Source organism: Zalophus californianus, chromosome 2, assembly GCF_009762305.2.
Source record: "Zalophus californianus isolate mZalCal1 chromosome 2, mZalCal1.pri.v2, whole genome shotgun sequence".
NCBI lineage: Eukaryota > Metazoa > Chordata > Mammalia > Carnivora > Otariidae > Zalophus > Zalophus californianus.
The window spans coordinates 38,199,199-38,220,032 of record NC_045596.1 but is presented as its reverse complement, the minus strand read 5'-3'; the positions used below and the strand labels follow the sequence as shown (position 1 = coordinate 38,220,032).

At 35.8% G+C, this 20,834-nt stretch overlaps 1 pseudogene across 1 annotated transcript; it reads left to right on the top strand.

Annotated features, from left to right (window-relative positions):
- The first annotated feature begins 16,923 nt into the window (after positions 1–16,923).
- On the top strand, positions 16,924–20,094 carry LOC113925053 (annotated as a pseudogene). The gene is made up of 2 exons (XR_003520901.1): positions 16,924–18,068; positions 19,970–20,094. The product of XR_003520901.1 is annotated as a glycoprotein-N-acetylgalactosamine 3-beta-galactosyltransferase 1-like (transcript).
- Positions 20,095–20,834: the final 740 nt, after the last annotated feature.

Genomic DNA, 20,834 nt, shown 5'->3' with positions numbered 1-20,834 from the left:
ACATTCTTACTCTGTGTCCTGTCTCTTAACATCTATCAAGTTAGTGACTGGGATGTCTGATATTGCTGCCACCATAAAATCAAGCACCATTATTAGTTCTGCTTGCCTGCAGGAACAGCTGAGAGAGAAGCACACATGGTCTTCATCCTTCATCCATCTCCCAACTCTCACAGAATTGCATCTGATTGATCATACATAAATCATCCAGAACTTGGGTTATGTAAGATAGAGCTTTCAAACTTCCAAAATATAGGAAGTCACTCTCTATCAGTTTACTACTTTAACCACAGTTTGGCAATACTATTTCCACAAGCACTCTTCTTCTCATACTTAAATTTACAAACATTTTTTAAAAGATAGAAAAAACAATAAACTCATACAAAACATGATGAAATCATCACCAAACAGCAAAAAATACATTCAAGAACTCTCCAAAAGGAAAAAAAAAAATCTCTTTTTAAATGATTTTATTTATTTGAGAAAGAGAGAGAGAGAGAGGGAGGGAGAGCACGAGCAGGGGCGTGGGGTAGAAGAAGAGGGAGAAGCAGGCTCCCAGCTGAACAAGGAGGCAGATGCGAGACACAATTCCAGGACCCTGGGATCATGACCTGAGCCGAAGGCACATGCTTAACCAACTGAGCCACACAGGCGCCCCAGGAAAAGAAAATATTCTAGCAGCCTTTGAATTTTTCTTTGGGAGGTGTTCAATCTCAATCTTTTATTAGTACAGTCATAATTCTATGTTGATATTCATAACTATATAAAGCCTATCTCTACAACCATAGGCTATGCGAAATATGGACAAAAAGAGGAGAGAAACAGAAAGAAAGAAGGAAAGAAAATACATGTACAATAGAGGAAGAGAAATTAGGAATACTTCTGTTCATTGTTTGCCAACTGATGAAGCTATGTTTTGTAATCATAACTTTCCTCTTCTGGTCATTTCATGTTTATTTTGTTCTCAGTCACATTGGGGGCACTGTCATCCTGTGCCCCTCTCAACTTATATAGGTCCCAGCTGGAGATAACTGACAATTGCAAATAACACTTTTTCCCAAGGGAATCATGTGTGTTCCGGGACTATAATTCTTGCATGGAAACAAAGCACTAACTTGCTTTTCTCTTTAAAGCATGGTAAATTGCACTTTAGAGACCTTCAGGTATTTAAGGAAACACTGCCAGTAGATCATTTAGCCTTCAGACTACAGAACGCTTTCCAAAATGAGGTTATCCTTGATTATGCAAGGGGGCTTCCTGGAGAGATAACTGACTCATTATTTATATGCATGCTGAGGGCAGTTTATCCCTATAATAAGAGTCACACAATTAGAAAAGGTAGTAGGAAATTTGTTTTCTGACTATCTGAAGTAATCAATGACACCACCTTGACCCATAAAGACATTTAGGTCACCCTCAACTCACTGGCTGGGGTTGTTAAGGATGTGAGAATAGTCCTAAGACTCCTTCTTGAGGGTCAGGACAGAGTATGCAATTGTTAATATGTTCTGTTCTACATGGATTAATGCCTCAGGACAGGAGGTTAATACAAAAACTTATAGAGAAAATTTCCTGGCTTCCTAAGATGGGCCTGATGATTTACGGGATTTACTCAGCTGGTTGGGCTTGAGAACCCGGAAGACCATTGTTGTGGTCAATACTGCAGGTTTGCTTCATCCTGTTTCTTAAAGGAACATTGACAATAGGCTTAGTTAAATGCTGTATGAGCTAAAATTACAGATATAATCCAAGCCTCTATCAGTCAGCTTTATCAGAGGAATCAATAAGGTGGTATATACTCATGGAAAAATTCCCCAGAAGCCAAGACAGTATAGAAGCAAGGGGAAGATCTTCTTGAAACAATTCCCCACGGGCCTTTCATAGCTCTGCAAATTTGCAAAGCACTGGCTGCCTTTGTCTCAAATTATCTTTTCAAACATGTGTGTGTAGTAAACAGCCTTGGAAGATAAAGACAGTCGCAAAGTCAAGTTGTTTGCTGTAAGTATGATAAAGGTAATGTCTCTCTCTGGGACAAAAGCCAGGCTTATTCCCCATAAAAAAAATAGGTTCCCTGAACTAATTCCTCTCTTGTAATATAACCGGTTGCGTGTATAGGTGTCTCTTGAATCTCTTTTTGTTGCTCTGTAGGAAACTGGCTCAGGAAATGGATGCCTACATGATGATATGCTGGTTATTGTTATTGCTTTGAGTAAAAAAATGACTTTTGTCTCTGACCCAAGAATCTCATGTCTTCCACCAGAAAATTCAGAAAACTGTGGCTAGTTAACTTGTGAACAAGACTTCAGAGTTCTTGACAAAAAACAACCACCACAACAATAATAGTAACAATAACAATGATAATACTTAAAATAACAACAACAAAAACACTCCTGCCAGTCATCTTTCTAGGCACTTTAAATATATTATTTTATCTAGCTTTATAACAAAGCTACAAGTTATTACTATTATACAGATGAGGAATGAGGCAGATAAATTAAAAAACTTGGCAAATATCACACTATTAGTATATGGTAGAACCTGATTTCAAATATAGGTCCTAGTTCTCCAAAGTCTATGACTTCAACCATCACATACACTACCACTCAGAATTCAAGTAACCCCTTTACCATTGCATGTCATAGACTACCCATGGTCCAACTTACGTTAGGAAGAACACTGCCTTCTTAAAGCAGAACCAGGTCACTTAACTCCAAATTCGCATTTCCTTAAGAATCTATTACTTTCAAACACTCTTCCCACCAGTTAGTTTATCAATCATTGTGAAGATCCAGCCCAAAAGAATAAGAATGGATTTCTTATAGGATACTAATTGCATAGAGGTCTAGGTTAGGAAAGTCTCTCAAAGATGTGCTATAGAACAGCTACCAAGAAAACTAGTTTCTCTTTTATACTCAGGAAGCCACAGGTGCCAGAACTAACACTACAGCCACAATCAAACATCATAACCAAGTCACTGCGATTATGTCCAGACGCAGAAGAATGCTGTGTTATCCACAATCCAAATTAGGGAAAGGTCTGTGCTCTGCTTCTAAGTCCTGTGCTATTAGTGATGGCTGATATTAATGGAGAAACGTCCAAATCTTCCAGACTATGCTTCCCTAGAAAAAACAGAACCAGGGGATGCCCTTCATTCTTCTGGCGTTCACTTTTCAAATCTTGTGTGTTTGTCTGTTTGGCTGAATCTAGATCGAATCTAGATCTCTAGCTGCACAGGAGTCTGAAAAATGAATACGTTAGCTAGCCTGGCTCCTTAGAGCATGATGTAAGGAATGTTAAGAACTACTCCACCAAATTATTCATAAAACATTGATTTCAAATGTGGTATAAATAAACTCTGCTCCAAAGCAACCACAACATTTAAAAAAAGTCAGTTATATGTGAACAGATCTTTTTTTTTTTTTTTGAAAATTGAAAGCTAGTAAACAGCAGGAAAAGGACTTCACGTAGATCTCATTTTCTGTTGGCTTCCTGCTACTCCTAAGGTAGATGGGTTGGGAAAGCTACCTTTTGAGCTCATGACTATAAACTAGTATGAAAAAGAAAGTGATTAGAGATGATGGATGCCAGTTCTTTAAAGCAGGGACAACTTTTATCTGCCATATTGCAGGAAGACTAGGAAAGGAGGGATAATTGTGGGAAGTAGAATCTATTTGGTGAGAAAAAAATTATGTATCAGACATTAAAATATAATGTCAGAAATCAAAAGTATTTCAAATTGGTTTGTTCATTAGCAGTTACATAGATCTAGAATAAGGAGATTGAGGAGTCTAGGTCAGATTTTTTTAATGTAATTGTCTATATACAGACCACAATTGAATCTCTCTATAAGACTCTTGAAATGGTAGAAACGTTTAGAGAACTAAATGATGAACTGCTTTAGAAATGTACACTAGGCAAATGTGGCAGAAAAATACCCTAAAATTATAGCATTCCTCAAGCTAAAATGACATCAGCAATGGAGTGCTGTACTGGATGAATTTCCTGTGCTGTTTGTGATAATTTTGTGGATAGTGAAGGGGGAAATTAAGAGCACGGTCGGTACAATCTGTCCCTCAGAAGAGGCGCTGTGAAGTACTCTCATGAGAATGAAAAGCGAGTGATTGAATGCATGAAAAGAGAGCAGTTTGTGAATCAAAATACCGATGAATAATGATGGGGCAACTCTTGGGAAAGAAACAAAGCCACGGAAGACAGGTGAATTTTAAACTCCCAAGTTCAATTTCTTACGGAATTATAGGAAAGGATGAATGTGAGGCAAGTCTGAATTATAAGTAGAGGGAAATCTGTAACAATCACTTTTGTAAACACTTTTAAAAGTGGCAGTGGGAAAGAGATTTTTAAACAAATAATTTTCAGGCCAATTGAAGAGATAATGAAGTGTGTGGTTCTCTCTTGGCACAGCCAACAACTCACTCTGTCCAGAAAATTATAGGGCAAGCAATACAGAACACTGAGGTTTCATTAAGAAGAGTAGGGCACTCTGGTGACTGGAAAACAAAAAGCTACTGAAACAGAAAGCCAGGAAAGGCATCCACATCTTGCCTATTTGCCACCTCGTTGTTGTAAGTGTTTTAAATTATTCTCTCATCTCATTCTCCGTAGAAGAAAAAGAAAGTTCTGTTTTTTGTAATGAATCCAGCTGTTCATGCAGGTTAAGGATAATGGGATGAGTGGGTATGCATATTTAAAGCTAATGTACAAAGAAAGAGAAGTTATTTATGGTATAACAGTTGCAGGCTGAAAGTCAAGAAAAATGGGATTTCTCTTGCTGAGCTTCTGAGCAAACAGACCATGGCTGCATGTCTTCTCACCTTTTATGTGCTTCCAATTATCATTCAGGCTATTCTAAGAATTACATAGTAAACTCGTTTATGGCACATTGAACATTTCAGTAGAAAGATATTTTACTAATCAGAAAATTGACCTAATAGTATATTTTAGAATCAGAATTTTTTATATAACTCACGAATTTAGGGGCTCAATTAGGTATGCACCCCAACATCTCAAAATACAGAAAATCAAAGAATTAAATCTGCTCCCTGATAATTGAACACAAAAGTCAGAAAAGAAGTTTCAAATTCACATGTACATGACAAAATATCTTCCAGGTCTTATGGACTAGAATATAACCTGATTATAAGTTTCAACATTTCAAACTAGAAAATTTAAAACGTGAGTGTTCTTAGCCACAGAAGCCTAATAAACGAAGATCCTTAGAAGCAAATGTCTGCAGTGCCCCTCGGAGCTCCACCAGAGAAGAAAGAGACTTAGCAAACACATCGGAATATCCTGGTCCTTGAATATGGGCAAAATCATTCCTAGTGCCAGATGGTCGCATCAGGCAAAGTAAGCTTAACTTAAACTAATATTCAATCTATCATATTCCTTTGTTGTGATTACTTACGCATTGAGCTCTTTTTTTTAATTTTTTATTGTTATGTTAATCACCATATATTACATCATTTGTTTTTGATGTAGTGTTCCATGATTCATTGTTTGTGCATAACACCCAGTGCTCCATGCAGGACCTGCCCTCTTTAATACCCATCACCAGGCTAACCCATCCCCCTACCCTCCTCTTTATCGGTGTCTGGCTTCTCATTTAGTCTACGTTGTGATAATGTGTTAAGACACATGAAGTAGGACTGTTCTTGCTTTCATAATAGTTTTAGTGTTGTTGTTATTATAGATTAGCATTGTGATTCTGCTGATTTTATACATCACTTTCACATTTTTATTACTTATGAGTCTGCCACCAAGAGAAGAGTTGCCAGTGATCTGTTGACAGTGTCTTATTTCTGGATCAGATATTACATAGAGGTAAAATTACCAAGGTCACACACAGCTGGACTCCTAAGAGTGTTTTTGGAGGAAAGCCTGAACCCCCACCTCTCTATCACTGGATTAGGAAGAAAAAAGTCACACATTTATTTTTCACCGGGTCATAACTTATTGGTCTCGTTAACCATAACACAGTCATGTCCTCATTATATTTCCTCCATACACTCAATGCTGTTTATACTCATTACCATACACTCCCTGAATTAGATAACATACAGCTCCCAGGACATACAGATTGTTCCATAAATGTTAGAAATCATCGGCATTCTTGTGGTCATTATTATTATTCTAAATCCAGTCACCTGAAGGCCACTTTTACCACAGATCTTCCTCTCTTCATCCAAACACTTAAGTTTTGGGAATCACGCTTTTCATGGTGCAGTGCACAAGTGTCATTTCTGTTTTCTAATTCCCATTCAACTATATGAGAAGTTGTTAATTAAGAATGAGTAGTATTAATATTAATATATAGCATTAACATTAATTTGTGTGTATAGTATATAGTAATGTAGGACTTTCTATTTCAGAGGATATATCAATGGTATAAGAAAGAATCATCCTGCATCTACTTTTAGGTGGCAGACTTGCATAAGTGGTCCCTGTTTTGTTTTTAAAGAAAGTTTCCATCATTCCTGTAATTAGCAAAAATGCCTTATGGAGACTAGCAACAGGTTAACTGTTAGACCTTTTAATTGTAAGAGTTTGAATTTTTAAATTTTTACTGTGTGTACATGTGTTGATATTTAAATTTAAAAAGTGGGGAAGTGTGTTGGATTCCACAAATCAGAACCATGTCTAACAGAAGTAATATGTCTACTGCTGACCTTGTTCACAGGGAAATCTCTATTTGCTCATCTCCAGTTCTACTTTGATCATAGGGTAAAGCTGGCCCGGTGTGCCATGACCCCCTATGAAGTTACCAGATCCACACATTCAGAGGTATTTGGGATTATCTTCTATCATCAGGTGGTTGGCTGTCAACAGATCCTGATTTCCAGGCTCTGGCTTGGGAATGAATTCCTCAAGCAACTTGGCCTTGAGTCAGCTTCTGATTCTGCTCTCAAGTCCCCCTTAATGGAGAGGTCTTCATTTTAAAAAAATATTTTATTTATTTATTTTAGAGAGAGAGCAGGGGAAGGAGCAGAGGAAGAGGGACAAGTGGACTCTGTGCTTAGAGTGGAGCCCGACGTGGGGCTTGATCCCACGACCCTGAGATCATGACCTGAGCCGAAATCAAGACTCAGATGCTTAACCAACTGAGCCACCCAGGTGCCCCGATAGGTCTTCATTCTTATCAGCCTCCCCATACAGTCAACCAGAATCCGGATTTACCCATTTCTTCATTTGCTTTTCAAGTGGTCTCATTTTCTCTTCCTTTCTGCACAGTTTAGTTCTTATCAGTAATTACTAACATTATTGAGCTAGGTTTACTTTGGTAGGCACTGCACAAATAATTTTTCACGAATCCACTTACTTAATGATCATAGAAAATACAAAGTAAGTCCTAATAGTATGCCCATCTTACCAGTGGGATGCCTGAGGCACTGCGGAGTTCAGTAACTTGCCCAGTGTCACTCTACCAGAAAGAGGTTAAGGAAGGGACATGAGAAACAGCTTTGGTATTTTGCAGCACTGGCTGACATTATTTCCTGAGGGTGGAAAATCTTGCTTATATACATGTATGATAATATTTCTGTCTATTTATAGTCTTTGTGATTGCTCATGAAGTAAATATCTAAAGCCTAGTGAATTATAAATGGGACAAGGGAAAATTTCCCAGGAGGAAGGATATACCAAAATCATGGAGATGAATACTTCAAGGTAACTCAGCCACAACTTATTATACTAGATTCTTACAACCACAAATTGTACTAGATTCTTTGTCACATAGTTTTTTCTTTTTCTTTCTTTTTTTTTTTTTAAGTAGGCGTCACACCAGCATGGAGTCCAATGCAGGGTGTGAACTCTGACCCTGAGATCAAGACCCGAGCTAGGATCAAGAGTCCAACGCTTAAAGGACTGAGTCTCCCAGGCACCCCTGTTGCATAGTTTTGATATACAAAATACCCTGAATTTTACTGACTTATCCAAGTCCTGAGTAAGATAAAATCTTTGCTCCACCTTCCTCTTTAATAAAAATCTAACAAGTTGCTCATGTTCCATGGAGTTAACTCATTTAGCTGTATTTTGGAAGCGGTTTTTTTTTAAATTTAATTTTATTATTATTTGCAATGACATGGATGGAACTAGAGAGTATTATGCTAAGCGAAATAAGTCAATCAGAGAAAGACATGTATCATATGATCTCACTGGTATGAAGAATTCTTAATCTCAGGAAGCTGTTTTAAAATGTGGTGATGCTATTAAAATGCTTTTCCCCTTATAAACAGTTTTTTAAGGGCACCTGGGTGGCTCAGTTGGTTAGGTGTCTGCCTTTCACTCAGGTCATGATCTCAGGTTCCTGGAATCGAGGCCCTCATTGGGCTCCCTGCTCAGTGGGGAGCCTGCTTCTCCCCCTCCCTCGCTCTCTCTCCCCCTCTCTCAAATGAATAAATAAAATCCTTTTAAAAAAAAGAATTAGTTTTTTTAGTAGCTGCTCAAGATTTAATTGCATGGTGGTCAAGGAAACCTAGGAACAAATGTAAAAATGAGGATTTAATTTTTAGTTTTATATTCATTAATATCATCTTACAGTATAAAGAGAAAAACATTTCTAGTACACAATAAAAAATAATTTTGGTAGTTCCTGGGTGGCTCAGTCCGTTAAGCGTCTGACTTTGACTGAGGTCATGATCTCAGGGTCCTGGGATGAGCTTGGCATTAGAGGGGTGTAGGCTTCTCCCTCGCCTTCTGCCCCACACCCTGCTCTCGAATAAATAAATAAAATCTTTTTAAAAAATAAAGCAATTTTTAAGTCCAGAAACACAATTGCTTATAAATAAACAGTTCCCTTGAGGTATATGATTGATCCACTTAACATCTTCTCAAAGGATATTTGAATAACTTTGTAGCACTATCATTTTGGTAGTTTCCAGAGTTTGTGTGATGAAGGAAGATAACATAATGAATTGATCTGTGGTTTTGTGAGGATGGGGCAATAATTGCCCTGGCACCCTTATTTCAGACTGATAAACTTTGATATGGATTATATGAGGCTCCTTATTTACAAATCAACCCCAAATGCTCATCTCCAAGCAATCCCTAGTAAGTGCCAGGTGACGATATAGGATAACCAAGGAGAAACATTTCAGAAGGCTGATGTTCCTTCATGAGGTTTTGTACCTTGGTAGTCTCTGAAAGATGTGGTCTCTGTAACTTTTGTGACCAGTTTGCAACATTTTGTACACAGGTGAATGCTTTAGTAATATTTTTTGTTTATAAGTAATAGTGGTGGCATGTAGGGGATATATTTAAAGTCAACATCTCAATTTCCCAAAACAGATTTGCCTGAGCAACATACAATTGACTGCCAGGGTTCTTTAGTGAATGCGAAACGATTTTGTATTTACCTTATTTGCCCAATTAGTTTTATTGTTTTTTTGTTTGTTTTTCATTTTGTTTTCTCTGAAAAAGCAATTTCAAAGAGAGTGGTATCCAAAAGCTTTTGTGGAAACCTGTTATTAACACCTTCATGTGTATGAAAATTCTCACAACTACCACCATGTGAACATCTGAGTGGTAGAACCACCCACTCAGAGTGAAAGGTATCTTAAGTACTGACCATCTTGGTGACCATCTGGGTCAAAAAATAATGCTTATTGTCACTGTTGTCTCTGTTTTTGTTTCTACTTTCATGTTCAATCCCTCATCAGTTCTTGTGTCCAGTTGAAAAAAATAAATTGCTGTTTCTTTCTCTGAAGCTTCCCTCAGATCTTTCCCCTTTTCTTTATCTCAATGCTACTGCTTTCACTTAGCCTCTGTCTCCCTCCCTTGGCCTCCTAAATGACTTCCTCACATTGTTTCTTTCCATTCCTGTTCATCTTCCATCTCCCCAGTAGAGTTTCTATCAAAATCCAGATCAGATCATGTCAGGATACTGCTTCATAGCTAACCAATTCACAAGGATAAAATTCAAACTAAACAGAGTCCTTCATAATATAACCGTATCTTAAATTATAGATCTTATTTTTCTTTGTCTTTTCCTTCAAGCACTTTATCCTCTATCTGCGGTGGGGTATTTCCTGACCTCCCAGTGGGTTGTATGTATTCCTTCTTTGTGACTTTGTATGTATTTCCCTTTTCTCTGGCATGTACCTTATTTTTCTTTCTTCTTTCTTTTCTTTTCTTTTTTCTTTTCTTTTCTTTTCTTTTCTTTTCTTTTCTTTTCTTTTCTTTTCTTTTCTTTTCTTTTCTTTTCTTCTTTTCTTTTCTTTCTTTCTTTCTTTCTTTCTTTCTTTCTTTCTTTCTTTCTTTCTTTCTTTCTTTCTTTCTTTCTTTCTTCTTCTTTTTCTTTTTTTTTTCTTTTTATTCTTAATCTCAGGAAACAAACTGAAGGTTGCTGGAGTGATGGGGTGGAGGGACGGGGTGACTGGGTGATAGACATTGGGGAGGGTATGTGCTATGGTGAGCGCTGCGAATTGTGTGAGACTGTGGAATCACAGACCTGTACCTCTGAAACAAATAATACATTATATGTTAAAAAAAAAAGAAGAAGAAGAAGATATCAGGAAGGGAAGAATGAAGGGGGGGAAATTGGAGGGGGAGACGAACCATGAGGGACTATGGACTCTGAGAAACAAACTGAGGGTTCTGGAGGGGTGGGGGTGGGGGATGGATTAGCATGGAACACCTTATTTTTCTTTCATCTCTGCCTGTTGAAAACCCTTCAAGGCATACTTTACCTGTGAATTATTCTTATTCTTCTCTTTCCATGAATCATTTTTATATTTCCCAGAGTTAGTTTTTGTATTTAAGCCTCATTAGAACTTTAAATTAAAGAAATTATTATGTTTAAAGAGTGGAGAACAATGCCTATTGAATTAAGTTTATTCGTTTTAGTCTGACAGTCTACCTTTTGGGCTCTGTTCAATGCATCTGAGGCTAATAGCCTATGGATGCCTGTGAGTTCCACAGCTCATTTTAAATCATGCCTTCAATTAATTCTCAGAGTCCATAATTCTTCATGATCTATACGTTATACTGATACTTTTTTTTTCGATTTCTTTCTTTAATGGAAATAACAAGGAGGTTAAAGCTTATGTCTGTTTGAAGAATCCTAATGCCACTCGGAATGAAATTAATACCCACAATCATATATTACAATTTATGATCTTTCTTTGCACACTTTCAAGCATCTGAAATTACGCTCATAACCTATCCAATTTAAATCACTTGGCGATGCTAATGAACTATGCTATTATGCTATTTCTCCCACCTGGGAAACACAAAAGAGATGCAGATGCCCATTAACAGCAGCAATCTCGGCCAAGCCTGACCACCTCTACACATTGAGCACTGCTCTTTGAAAATAACTTCTGACATATGTGGCTGTTTGAAATCTTATAAGCCATTTAGCATGAAAAAAATTCAGAAACATAGATTTTTTAATGTATATTTTATGTTTTTGTTAAGATTGTCTTTTAAAACACAGCCAAATGAAATATCAAAGTTAAATGGTTTCAAAACGTTTGAGGAAGCAGAAAACTTTTAAGACTGAAGCCAGCAGGATATCACTGAATAAGTCAGATATATTAAATGGAGATGTGAAGAATAAATGTGAAGAGCAATGTTAAAATATTTTACTAAGTTTTATTAATAATCTAGTAAAAAAATTTGAAATAAAAAATCCATTTAGTTTGAAGATATAAAGAAAATTGTAACATATGTACCTAAATGTATCCTCTTTCTACAAAAATATATGTGATTCCCTATTTCAAATATCAAGGAGAACTGAGGTAGTAAGGGTTTGGATAGGAAAGGATATAGTTTCCTCCACAAGAATCTACAAAAAAATATAATTCTATATTTTCACATGAGTTTGAATGATGAGGGATGCCTATATTTTTATTAGCATTGTATGTTTATACTAATTTCTAAAATAATTTTTTGTGTAACGGTGGTTCTGTTCACATGAGTTTGAATGATGAGGGATGCCTATATTTTTATTAGCATTGTATGTTTATACTAATTTCTAAAATAATTTTTTGTGTAACGGTGGTTCTGTACTTCAAGAAGACCTTGTGTGTAGCCATTGGGAACATGTCTCCCTGAAGATCATTTTATTTCTTTTTTTGAAATGTTTAAAACTTTCTCATTAAACAATTTTTATTTTATTTGCAAATACAGAAGACAATTTGTCCCAACTTTTTGCCCAGTCCTGTTTTTACCAGGGCAGGGGAAACAGTATTAGAAAGAGAAGTTACCAAATCTCAAATTCAATTTCAATCATCTCCGACGACAATCTTCAAATTCTCCACATCTCTTCCCAAGTATCTGTAAAGTTCTTAAACTTCATTAAGACCTATGGCCTACCGACTTCATCCTTTTCTTCACTTCTTAACTTTTCTTTGGGACTCATCTAGGTCTTGTGCTCCAATTATGATAATGATACTGGCAAACACCCTCCACTTTTTGCCATGCTTCCCATCCTTTTTTTTTTTTTTAATTTTATTTATTTATTTGAGAGAGAGAATGAGATAGAGAGAGAGAGCATGAGAGGGGGGAGGGTCAGAGGGAGAAGCAGACTCCCTGCTGACAGCAGGGAGCCCGATGCGGGACTTGATCCCGGGACTCCAGGATCATGACCTGAGCCGAAGGCAGTCGCTCAACCAACTGAGGCACCCAGGCGCCCCATGTTTCCCATCCTTAATACTTTCCTGATAAAACCTGTATCTGGTTGTTTCCAAGAAATTTTCCGTGTAATATTTTTCATTATTTCATTATATTTAATTTTAAATTTCTTTTAAAATTTATTTCTTTAGTCGTAGTCACCAAGAAGTCTACTTTTTAAAAATTTCCAAAATAATGGGGAATTTTTATTTAGTTTTTGTTGTTGGTTTTCCAGCTTAAGTTGAGGAAAGATGTTCTGTTTGATGGAGATTTCTTTTTAATTTGTTGACACTAGCTTTATAGCTTTGTGTGTGAGAACAATGTTTATTCTTTCAATGCTGTGTGGAGGGTTCTACATATAACTTTTCAAACAAAATTGTTACTTGTATTATTTAAAATTTTTTCATGTCTTCCTTTTTATTTTATCTTATTTTACTTTTTACTGAGATATAATTAACATACAGTGTCATGTTCGTTTCAAGTGTACAATATAACGATTCAACATTTCTGTACATTATTCAGTAATAAGTGTAGTCACGTTTTGCGCCAAACAACATTATTGCAATCTTGTTGACTATATATTCTCTGCGGTGTACTTTTCATCTCCCTGACTTATTTACTTTGTAACTGGAAATTTGTACCTCTTAGTCTGCTTTATGTACTTCACCCAACCCCTCACCCACCTCCTCTCTGGCAAACACCAGTTTGTTTTCTGTATTTAAGAGTCTGGTGGGTTTTTTTTATCTTTTATTTTTATTTTGTTGTTTGTTTTGTTTTTTAAAATTCCATATATGAGCAAAACCATAAGGTATTTGTCTTTTTCTGTCTGACTTATTTCACTTAGCCTTATATCCTCGAGGTTCATCCATGTTGTCACAAATGGCAGATTGCACACTTTTTTATGGCTGATATTGCATTGCGTGTATCCACACCACATCTTCTTTATCCACTCATCTGTTGAAGAACACTTGGGTTGCTTCCATATCTTGGCTATTATAAACAATGCTTTAATACACACAGGGGTGCATATATCTTTGTAAATTAGTGTTTTTGTTTTCTATGGTTAAGTACCAAGTAGTGAAATTACTAGATCATATGGCATTTCTACTTTTAATTTTTTGGGCAATCTTCATACTGTTTTCCACCCTGGTTGCACCATTTTACATTCCCACCTACTGTGCAGGAGGGTCCCTTTTCCCCACAGCCTCACAGCCTCTTGGAGCACAAGACTTATTATTTCTTATCTTTTAGATTCTAGTCAGTTTGACACGTGTGAGGTGATATCTCATTATGGTTTTGATTTGCATTTCTCTGATGACTAGTGGTGCTGAACATCTTTTCATGTGTCTGTTGGCCATCTGTATATCTTCTTTGGAAAAATATCTATTCGGATCCTCTGTCTTTTTAAATCAGATTATTTATTTATTTATTTATTGGTGTTGAGTTGTATAACTTCTTTATACATTCATATACCTCTTATTGGATATATCATTTGCAAATATCTTGTCCCATTCCGTAGGTTGCCTCTTCATTTGGTTGATGTTTCCTTCACTGTTCATAAGCTTTTTTATTATTTTATTATTCAAAATTTAGAAATGTTTATAAAAATTTTCTCTGCCTTATCTATCAATAACTGAGAAAATTATGAGTGTGAATTTATCATTTTTTCCTGTAGTTTTTATCAATTTTCACCTTCTATAGTTAAGACAATCTTATTAGGGGCATATGGGTTTAGAATTGTTGTATCTCCTTGGTGAAATAAATAGCTTATAATTTTGTAGTGATCTTATTTATCCCTAATAAAGTTTTTTATCTTAATGTATGTTACCTGGACTTAATTTTCATTTGTGTGAACATTTTTCCTGATTTAACCTTTTCTCATCTTTTGGCTTTACACCTTTAACTATGTTTTAAATGAGTTATTTTTAAATAGCATATAGCCAGATATTTTTAACCTGCTTTGTCAATTTGTCGTTAAATATTACATTTAATCTATTTTTGTTCATTGAGAGTTTTTAAAACTGTATTTGTATTAAATTCTACTTTCATATTTTCTTGATTCTTATTTGTCCTTTCCTTCTTATGCTTTCTTTCTTTTTCCACCCTCTTTTTTTTTTTGCAACGCCTGACCTTTTCTTCTTTCATATTCTATTTTTCCCTTTTTTAAAAAAGATTTTATTTATTTATTTGAGAGAGAGTGAAAGCAAGAGAGATCATGGAGGGAGAGGGAGAGGGAGAGGGAGAAGTGGACTCACCGCTGAGCATAGAGCCCGATGCTGGGCTCTATCCCAGGACCCTGAGATCATGACCTGAGCCGAAGGCAGCCACTTAACTGACTGAGCCACCCAGGTGCCCCTATTTTTTCCTTCTTATATGTTTAGAGGTTAAAATTTCAATCTTCTTATGTATTCTATTTTTGTTCTTTTAGTGGATATCTATCCTGTCTGTAATCGCATATCTTCTCCAAATTCATTTCCTTTTTTCCTCTTTTTCTACATTTTGTAGAAAGTCCTTTCATATAATTCTGTAGGTAATAATTTCTCCAAAAACATGCTCATATCATCCTTACTCTACTAGTATGTTTGTCCTTAAAAAAATCTCCTCAATCTTTATATAACCATTCCTATGTTCTCTGACTTACACAGTTTCTGCTAAGAAGTCTGATTTCAATATTACTGATTTCTTTTAGGATCATCCCTTTGTGCCTGAAAGTTTTCTGGTTTATATATATATATTTTTTTCATCCTGCTTAGACTATTTTGTGCTTTCTATGTTTGTGGATTCATGTCTTTCACCATTATAGAGCTTACTCATCTTTTTTTTTTCAAGTATCAGATTTCTCCCATTTTCTCTAATCTCCTTTCTAATAAATAGTCTGACTAAATGTTAGAATATCACACTCTATATCAATTCATTTTTTTCCATCATAATTTCCTTTCTTTGCCACTCTGCATTGCATTCTGGGTAATTTCCTGATCTTTCAGTTCACTACTACTTTCATCAACTGTTTCTAATCTGTTGTTTAACTCATCCATTGATATTTTTATATCAATATTATGTGTTATGTTTCTAAAATTCTTTTGTTTCATTTTTATATCTCTGGGAATTTTTGATATTCATTGGTTTCCTACTCTTTTTTTGTGATTTTATCTTTTACTTCAAAAATGTTTTCTACAGAATTACTTTTATTTTCTATTTTCTTTTCTATTAGCTAAAGTGTTGTGGGGGATTTAACTTAATTAGAAATGTTTCATCAGTATGTTTGTTTCTCTGACCCTGCTAATTCCATGTTCTTATATGCTTGATGATTTTTGCTTATGAGTTCAACATTTTTCATTTTAATATGTAGGAATCTAGAGGACCCATGTTTGGTATCTTTTATTCTAGAGAAAATCTGCATTTGTTCTCACAGGGTTCCAAGGGTTCTACTTTTCTGAGCTGACCTCGTCCTCTTATTAATACAGGATACACAGGTTTAGTGTTATCACTTTAACCAGGATTCAAGGTTGAGTCTCTGAGCTAATATTACTATTTCCTTCAGGCTTCCACACCTTTTAGTTTACTGGTATTTGTATGTGTTTGTTTTTTGGGGTAGAGGAAATATTCTTTAGAGATTTTTCTTCCTTGTTGGATTCCCAGACATTCATAATGTTTTATGTAGGATCTAGTTATATTAAGATTCTCTTCAGATTGCCTAACCTATTATATCCACAAACAACTATACCCCATGGTTTGTAGTTGTCTTTTGTTTGTGAATGATTTTTTTTTCAAGTTCCTTATTTCTACTTGAATGAAGTTTATAGTTTTAGCATCTAGAAATACTCAACAATATCTTAAAATATATTATAGTTTATAGCATATTCTGCAGTATATGTAGTATGTATAGCATAAAGAACCTCCAATGTGCAGAACACTGAATACTGGCTGCTTTTTTATTAAATTGTAAATAACAGTTTCAAACTAAAACATCATGTGTTCTTAGGTGTTCATTGACAGGGAGGATGACATTTGAATTTCATATTAGAAAGAATTTTTTCCTAATTGGGGAAATTAAATTTAAAATAAAGCTTTCATTTGGAGCACTTGGGTGGCTCAGTCAGTTAAATGTCTGACTCTTGGCGGGCGTGGGGAGGGAGGGTGAGCTGGGTCCGCCTCGGCCGCCGCCAGGGAATGATCTGGGCTGCAGCTGGCGGCCCCAGCCAGCAGCTCCGAGCCACTTCTGCGGGTACCGGGAAGAGCTAAGGTTGCCGGTCTCGAGGGGTTCCCCTCTCCGCCCCCCAGGAGGGGCGAGAGGGAGCCGCGGCTGATGTCAGAAATACACTTTCGGGAAATGGCCTCTAAATCTTGGCTGAATTTTTTAACCTTCCTTTGTGGATCAGCAATTGGATTTGTTTTATGTTCTCAGCTATTTAGTATTTTGTTGGGAGAACAGGGTGATACCCAGCCTAATATTCTGCATAATGATCCTCACGCTAGGCACTCAGATGATAATGGACAAAATCATCTAGAAGGACAGATGAACTTCAATGCAGATTCTAGCCAACATAAAGATGAGAACACAGACATCGCTGAAAACCTCTATCAAAAGGTTAAAATTCTTTGCTGAGTTATGGCAGGGCCTCAAAATCTAGAGAAAAAGGCCAAACACGTCAAAGCTACATGGGCCCAGCGTTGTAATAAAGTGTTGTTTATGAGTTCAGAAGAAAATAAAGACTTCCCTGCCGTGGGATTAAAAACCAGAGAAGGCAGAGACCAACTATACTGGAAAACAATTAAAGCTTTTCAGTATGTTCAGGATCATTATTTAGAAGATGCTGATTGGTTTATGAAAGCAGATGATGATACATATGTTATACTGGGTACTTTGAGATGGCTACTCTCAAAATACAACCCTGAAGAACCCATTTACTTTGGGAGAAGATTTAAGCCCGATGTAAAGCAGGGTTACGTGAGTGGAGGAGCAGGGTATGTACTGAGCAAAGAAGCCTTGAAGAGATTTGTGATGCATTTAAAACAGACAAATGTACACATAGTTCCTCCATCGAAGACTTAGCATTGGGCAAATGCATGGAAATTATAAATGTAGAAGCAGGAGATTCCAGAGATACCGTTGGAAAAGAAACTTTTCATCCCTTTGTACCAGAACACTACTTAATCAGGGGTTATCTACCTAGAACCTTTTGGTATTGGAATTATAACTATTATCCTCCTGTAGAGGGTCCTGGTTGCTGTTCTGATCTTGCAGTTTCTTTTCACTATGTTGATCCTACAACTATGTATGAGTTAGAATACCTCGTTTATCATCTTCGTCCATATGGTTATTTATACAGATATCAACCTGCCTTACCTGGGAATATACTAAAAGAAAGAAGTCGAGCATACAAAAATGAAGACCCAAAAGTAAAATGAGAACTCTTGAAAGAAAAAACATAAATGAAGAGGTAAAATGTCTAGCATTGCACTGAAGAACTTCTACATTTCTGATACAGAACACTGGAATCCCAGAGAGGAATTCTTTCTAAGTGAACATTCCATATTAGAAATCTTTCATATGAATGACTGTAAACTGAAGCTTTAAGTGAGCTGTGAAGTCTGTTAAAATGTGTGTTTTGATACAGTAATATATATATATATCTGAAAAACTTGTGTTTTTAAAATGTGGCCAGGCAGAGGAACTAGAAATGAGATTTTTGTTTTCTATTCTTGATCACATGTATTATTTTCACTGAGAGACTAGAACATTTAAATTTTCTAAAACTACACTGCACATATTAGTAACAGAGATGATGCTAAATAGATCTGCTTTAAAGAAAATTTTAGAAGGAAACAGTGTTGCTTAATGTTATTTATAAAGTCCAGACATGAGCAGTATGATATAAATGAACCAACCCCCCCCCACACACACACTCATACATGCAGGTTTTGTCTAATGAAAATTTCCTCTGACTGTAATTGTCAGTATTTCTTCCAGACAAGGTAAAATAAGAATGGCACTTATCCTAAAGTACATTAATAAAACCACATTTTAAAATTAAAAAAAAAAATGTCTGACTCTTGGTTTCAGCTCTGGTCATGATCTCAGGGTCATGAGATCAAACCGTGCATTAGACTCCATGCTCAGTGCGGAGTCTGGTTGAGATTCTCTCTCCCTCTCCCTCCCCCTGTCCCTCTGCCCTTCCCACTGCTCATGCACACTCTCTCTCTATAAAATAATAAATAATAAGTAAATAAATAAATAAATAAAATCTTTTAAAAAATAAATAAAATAAATCTTTCATTGAGAAGATACACTCAGGTTGCTACAATTCATAATATGTTTCAGTTAATTATATGTTCTATACCAATATAGGTATTGAAATATTTAATAATTCAGAGTGGCTGTATCATAAGCATGCATGTATAAAGTTCCGCAAAATGTACTATCTCCTTTAATTTTCACAGCAAATTTGTAGATTGAGTTAATATTGTGATTTTATAGATGTCGATATTTCTGCTCAGAAAATTTAAGTAATTTGCAAAGCTCAAACACATGCTGAGTCCAAACCAACTTATTTTTCTGTTCCAAATTGAGTGTGTTACTCACTGAATCCTCAGAAAGCACTATTTTTGGCCCATAAAACATTAATTTGTCTCAACACGAATCAAAATAGATCATTAACTTTCATCTTCCTGTATTATCTCTATTGCCTATATGGTTTGGTTCTTTTCTGATTTTGCAGACAGGCTTACATAAAAAAAGAGAATTATGTGGAGTCACCTTAAATTTTTTCTGACTCAATAATCTGTCAAATGAAGTAAGACATGGGAGTATTGTTGCTGATTGAAAATTAATCATCCTTTTTCACATTTGTCCATATCTGTGTCAACTGGGATTTTATGAAATAATTTAAATTGAGCATGATTTTGACAAATTACCCAAGTGCATTAAATATTAGATATCAAGATTAGGTGAAGAGAATCATTTCTTGATGAAAGTTAATTTTAATTATCTCAAAAACTATTTCTATATGTTAGACTGCAGGTAGCAATATATTTTCTTTCTATCTCTAAGGAGCAATTGTAATTGGTCAATCTATTGAAGGTGAGAAAATGTAATAGTTTTTATTTCCCATTTATTATAACTTATTCAAATGAATGTAAACTTTCTTGATAGCTTAGCAAGATTTAAATGATATAAACATTGTAAGAGTAACTAGGAAAATGAAGGTATGTGAAATAATTTAAAGAAGAAAAAATGCACAAGAATTTAATTGTATTAAGAAATACATATATGTGTTATGTAGCTATATTTGAAAATATCATATCTCTTTTTTTTCTTTCCCCCTTTAAAAAAAATCCACAGGATGACTTCTACAGCTGTTCCAATTGGAGTTAACAAGGATATTATTTGTTCTCACATCTGAAGGGTTCAAAAAAATCAGACAAAATAGATAGAGCAACAGTTTTGAAAAAAAAATTAGATATCAGGCAATGGAGGACCGTGATCCCTGAGAGACAGGAAACAAATGAGGTAAGGCTGATAGCTTTGAGAGAGTTTAGAAGCCATAGCATGGGTGGGACAACTAAAGCAGAGTCTGAAGGATTTCATAAGTAGAAGAGATGAAGCTGGAGAAACCAACCCAGCTATAGTTCATAGAACAGACTACCAGAAATGAGAGAGCTACACAGAGGTAGAGAACTCTGGAAATCTGCAGAGGGTACCCTGAGTGTTCTGAAAAATTACCCATTAGAGCAAATGGGTGAGGAATCAACTCTGGGGAAGAACTATCCAAAGAGACAGAGGGAACATTTCCCAGTTCTCGCATGGGCTGCTACCAATGCCTAGTCTCATGAGCTGGATTAGAGAAGTTCACAATTCACAAGGCATTGAATAAAGAATTCAGGGAGATCTTGCCTCAGTACTGAGGGAATAATTAGCCATAGACAGCCCTGCTCAGGACCTACCTACAAAATCACAGAAGCAAGACCTGAGAGGATCAAACCATTTCCAAGTAAATTCACTACATCCCAGAATGAAGTTTAAGAAGATGTATAGGAATGCAAAAATATCCAGCACTTAACAAGGCAAAACTCATAATGTCTGTCATTCAATCAAATATTACTCAAGGCAAGGTAAAACATAGCTCACAATAGAGAGACTAATCAATCAATAAAACCTGACCTGAATTTTAGAATCAGCAGAAAGGGACATTATAACTGTACTACAT